This window comes from Salmo trutta, chromosome 25, assembly GCF_901001165.1.
Source record: "Salmo trutta chromosome 25, fSalTru1.1, whole genome shotgun sequence".
NCBI classification, from domain to species: Eukaryota; Metazoa; Chordata; class Actinopteri; order Salmoniformes; family Salmonidae; genus Salmo; species Salmo trutta.
Genome location: NC_042981.1, coordinates 38,327,466 through 38,332,465, shown reverse-complemented (window position 1 = coordinate 38,332,465; position 5,000 = coordinate 38,327,466). Strand labels below are relative to the sequence as shown.

General features: G+C 63.1%; 1 protein-coding gene across 1 annotated transcript in view; it reads right to left on the bottom strand.

Annotated features, from left to right (window-relative positions):
- Window positions 1–5,000, bottom strand: part of mboat2a (membrane bound O-acyltransferase domain containing 2a) — a 71,698-nt gene that overhangs the window by 39,493 nt on the left and 27,205 nt on the right. The gene's annotated exons all lie outside the window — the stretch shown is intronic.

Here is a 5,000-nt window from a genome sequence, read left to right as displayed (position 1 = left end):
CAGACGGGGGGGTGTGTGTGTGCGTGCGTGCCAGACGGTGTGTGTGTGTGTGCGCACGCCAGACGGTGTGTGTGTGTGTGTGTATGTGCCAGACGGTGCGTGTGCGCCAGACAGTGTGTGTGTGTGCGCCAGACAGTGTGTGTGTGTGCGCCAGACAGTGTGTGTGTGTGTTGTGTGTGTGTGTGTGTGCCAGACGGTGTGTGTGTGTGCGCCAGACAGTGTGTGTGTGTGTGCGCCAGACAGTGTGTGTGTGCGCCAGACAGTGTGTGTGTGCTCCAGACAGTGTGTGTGTGTGCGCCAGACAGTGTGTGTGTAAGTGTGTGTGTGTGCGCCAGACGGGTTGTGTGTGTGCGCGCGCGCCAGACGGGGTGTGTGTGTGTGTGTGTGTGTGTGCGCGCCAGACGGTGTGTGTGTGTGTGCGCCAGACAGTGTGTGTGTGCGCCAGACAGTGTGTGTGTGTGCGCCAGACAGTGTGTGTGTGTAAGTGTGTGTGTGTGCGCCAGACAGTGTGTGTGTGTGTGTGCGCCAGACGGTGTGTGTGCGCGCCAGACGGTGTGTGTGTGTGTGTGCGCGCGCGCCAGACGGTGTGTGTGTGTGCGCGCGCGCCAGACGGGGGGTGTGTGTGCCAGACGGGGTGTGTGTGTGCGCGCGCCAGACGGGGGGTGTGTCTGCGCGCGCGCCAGACGGGGGGTGTGTGTGTGTGTGTGCGCCCGACTGTGTGTGTGCGCGCCAGACGGTATGTGTGTGTGCGCGCACGCCAGACGGTGTGTGTGTGTGCCAGACGGTTTGTGTGTATGCCAGATGGTGTGTGTGTGTGCGCGCGCGCACCAGACGTTGTGTGTGTGTCAGACGGTGTATGTGTGTACGTGTGTGTGTGTGTGTGTGCACGCCAGACGGGGTGTGTGCGCGCGCGCGCCAGACGGGGGGTGTGTGCGCGCGCGCGCCAGACGGGGGGTGTGTGTGCGCGCGCGCGCCAGACGGGGGGTGTGTGCGCGCGCGCGCCAGACGGGGGGTGTGTGCGCGCGCGCGCCAGACGGGGGGTGTGTGCGCGCGCGCGCCAGACGGGGGGTGTGTGCGCGCGCGCGCCAGACGGGGGGTGTGTGCGCGCGCGCGCCAGACGGGGGGTGTGTGCGCGCGCGCGCCAGACGGGGTGTGTGTGCGCGCGCGCCAGACGGGGTGTGTGTGTGTGTGTGCACGCCAGATGGTGTGTGTGTGTGTGTGTGTGTGCGCGCCAGACGGTGTGTGTGTGTGTGCGCGCGCCAGACGGTGTGTGTGTGTGTGCGCGCGCCAGACGGTGTGTGTGTGTGTGTGTGTGTGTGTGTGTGTGTGTGTGTGTGCGCGCGCCAGACGGTGTGTGTGTGTGCGCGCCAGACGGTGTGTGTGTGTGTGCCAGATGGGGTGTGTGTGTGTGTGCGCGCGCACCAGACGGGGTGTGTGTGTGTGCGCGCCAGACATTGTGTGTGTGTCAGACGGTGTGTGTGTGTGTGCGCGCGCACGCCAGACGGTGAGTGTGTGTGTGCGCGCCAGACGGTGTGAGTGTGTGTGTCAGACGGTGTGTGTGTGTGTGCGCGCCAGATGGTGTGTGTGTGTGCGCGAGCGCCAGACGGGGTGTGTGTGTGCGCGTGCGCCTGACTGTGTGTGCGCACGCCAGATGGTGTGTGTGTGCCAGACGGTGTGTGTGTGTGTGTGTGCGCGCGCACCAGACGGTGTGTGTGTGTGTGTGTGTGTGTGTGTGCACGCCAGATGGTGTGTGTGTGTGTGTGTGTGTGTGCGCGCGAGCGCCAGACGGGGTGTGTGTGTGTTTGCGCCAGACAGTGTGTGTGTGTGTGTGTGCGCCAGACAGTGTGTTTGTGTGTGTGCCAGACAGTGTGTGTGTGCGCCAGACAGTGTGTGTGTGTGTGTGTGTGCGCCAGACAGTGTGTGTGTGTGTGTGTGTGTGCGCAAGACGGTGTGTGTGTGCGCCAGACAGTGTGTGTGTGTGCGCCAGACGGTCGGTGTGTGTGTGTGTGTGTGCCAGACGGTTTGTGTGTGTGTGTGTGTGTGTGTGCGCCAGACGGTGTGTGTGTGTATGTGTGCACCAGACGGTGTGTGTGTGTGTGTGCGTGCCAGACGGTGTGTGTGTGCGCGTGCGCCAGACAGTGTGTGTGTGCGCGTGCGCCAGACAGTGTGTGTGTGTGCACCAGACAGTGTGTGTGTGTGCACCAGACAGTGTGTGTGTGTGTGTGCGCCAGACAGTGTGTGTGTGTGCGCGCCAGACAGTGTGTGTGTGTGCGCGCCAGACAGTGTGTGTGTGTGCGCGCCAGACAGTGTGTGTGTGTGTGTGTGTGTGTGTGTGTGTGTGTGTGTGTGTGCACCAGACGGTGTGTGTGTGTGTGTGTGTGTGTGCGCAAGACGGTGTGTGTGTGCGCCAGACAGTGTGTTTGTGTGCGCCAGACGGTCGGTGTGTGTGTGCGCCAGACGGTCGGTGTGTGTGTGTGTGTGTGTGCCAGACGGTGTGTGTGTGTGTGTGCACCAGACGGTGTGTGTGTGTGTGCGTGCCAGACGGTGTGTGTGTGTGTGTGTGCGTGCCAGACGGTGTGTGTGTGTGTGCGCGTGCGCCAGACAGTGTGTGTGTGTGTGTGTGTGTGTGCGCACCAGACAGTGTGTGTGTGTGCGCCAGACAGTGTGTGTGTGTGCGCCAGACAGTGTGTGTGTGTGCGTGTGCGCGCCAGACGGTGTGTGTGCGCCAGACGGTGTGTTTGTGTGTGTGTACCAGACGGTGTGTGTGTGTGTGCGTGCCAGACGGTGTGTGTGTGTGTGTGTGCGTGCCAGACGGTGTGTGTGTGTGTGCGCGTGCGCCAGACAGTGTGTGTGTGTGTGTGTGTGTGCGCACCAGACAGTGTGTGTGTGTGCGCCAGACAGTGTGTGTGTGTGCGCCAGACAGTGTGTGTGTGCGCCAGACAGTGTGTGTGTGTGCGCCAGACAGTGTGTGTGTGCGCCAGACAGTGTGTGTGTGTGCGTGTGCGCGCCAGACGGTGTGTGTGCGCCAGACGGTGTGTGTGTGTGTGTGTGTGTGTGTGTGTGTGTGTGTGTGTGTGTGTGTGTGTGTGTGCGCCAGACAGTGTGTGTGTGCGCGTGCGCCCGACTGTGTGTGTGTGTGTGCACGCCAGATGGTGTGTGTGTGCGCGCCAGACGGTGTGTGTGTGTGTGTGTGTGTCAGACAGTGTGTGTGTGTGTGTGTCAGACAGTGTGTGTGTGTGTGTGTGTGTCAGACAGTGTGTGTGTGTGTGTGTGTGTCAGACAGTGTGTGTGTGTGTGTGTGTGCGCCAGACAGTGTGTGTGTGTGCGCGCCAGACAGTGTGTGTGTGTGCGCGCCAGACAGTGTGTGTGTGTGCGCGCCAGACAGTGTGTGTGTGTGCGCGCCAGACAGTGTGTGTGTGTGCGCGCCAGACAGTGTGTGTGTGCGCGCCAGACAGTGTGTGTGTGCGCCAGACAGTGTGTGTGTGTGTAAGTGTGTGTGTGTGCGCCAGAAAGTGTGTGTGTGTGCGCGCCAGACGGTCGGTGTGTGTGTGTGTGTGCGCCAGACGGTGTGTGTGTGTGTGTGTGTGTGTGTGTGTGTGTGTGTGTGTGCGCCAGACGGTGTGTGTGCACGCGCGCGCCAGACGGGGTGTGTGTGCACGAGCGCGCCAGACGGGGTGTGTGTGTGCGCGCGCGCGCCAGACGGTGTGTGTGTGTGTGTGTGTGTGCCAGACGGTGTGTGTGTGTGCCAGACGGGATGTGTGTGCGCGCGCGCGCCAGACGGGGTGTGTGTGCGCGCCGCGCCAGACGGGGGGTGTGTGTGCGCGCGCGCCAGACGGGGTGTGTGTGTGTGTGTGCGCCAGACGGTGTATGTGTGTGTGCGCCAGACAGTGTGTGTGTGTGTGTGCGCCAGACAGTGTGTGTGTGCGCCAGACAGTGTGTGTGTGTGCGCCAGACAGTGTGTGTGTAAGTGTGTGCGCCAGAAAGTGTGTGTGTGTGCGATAGACAGTGTGTGTGTGTGCGCCAGACGGTCGGTGTGTGTGTGTGCCAGACGGGGTGTGTGCTCGGGCGCGCGCCAGACTGGGTGTGTGTGTGTGTGTGTGTGTGCGCCAGACGGTGTGTGTGTGTGTGCGCCAGACAGTGTGTGTGTGTGTGTGTGTGCGCGCCAGACAGTGTGTGTGTGTGCGCCAGACAGTGTGTGTGTGTGCGCCAGACAGTGTGTGTGTAAGTGTGTGTGTGTGCGCCAGACAGTGTGTGTGTGTGCGCCAGACAGTGTGTGTGTGTGCGCCAGACAGTGTGTGTGTGTGCGCCAGACGGTTGGTGTGTGTGTGCGCCAGACGGGGTGTGTGTGCGCGCGCGCGCGCCAGACGGGGTGTGTGTGCGCACGCCAGACGGGGTGTGTGTGCGCACGCCAGACTGGGTGTGTGTGCGCGCGCGCGCCAGACGGGGGGTGTGCGCGCGCGCGCGCCAGACGGGGTGTGTGTGTGCGCGCGCGCGCCAGACGGTGTGTGTGTGTGCCAGACGGTGTGTGTGCGCGCGCGCCAGACGGACTGTGTGTAAGTGTGTGTGTGTGCGCCAGAAAGTGTGTGTGTGTGCGCCAGACAGTGTGTGTGTGTGCGCCAGACGGTCGGTGTGTGTGTGCGCCAGACGGGGTATGTGTGTGTGTGTGCGCCAGACGGGGTATGTGTGTGTGTGTGCGCCAGACGGGGTGTGTGCGCGCGCGTGCGCCAGACGGGGTGTTTGTGCGCGCGCGCGCGCGCGCCAGACGGGGTGTGTGTGTGTGCGCGCGCGCCAGACGGGGTGTGTGTGTGTGCCAGACGGTGTGTGTGTGTGTGTGCGCGCGCGCGCCAGACGGACTGTGTGTGTGCGCGCCAGACGGTGTGTGTGTGTGCCAGACGGTGTGTGTGTGTGCCAGACGGTGTGTGTGCGCGCACGCCAGGCGGTGTGTGTGTGTGTGTGTGTGTCAGACGGTGTGTGTGTATATGTGTGGGCGCGCAGCGCGC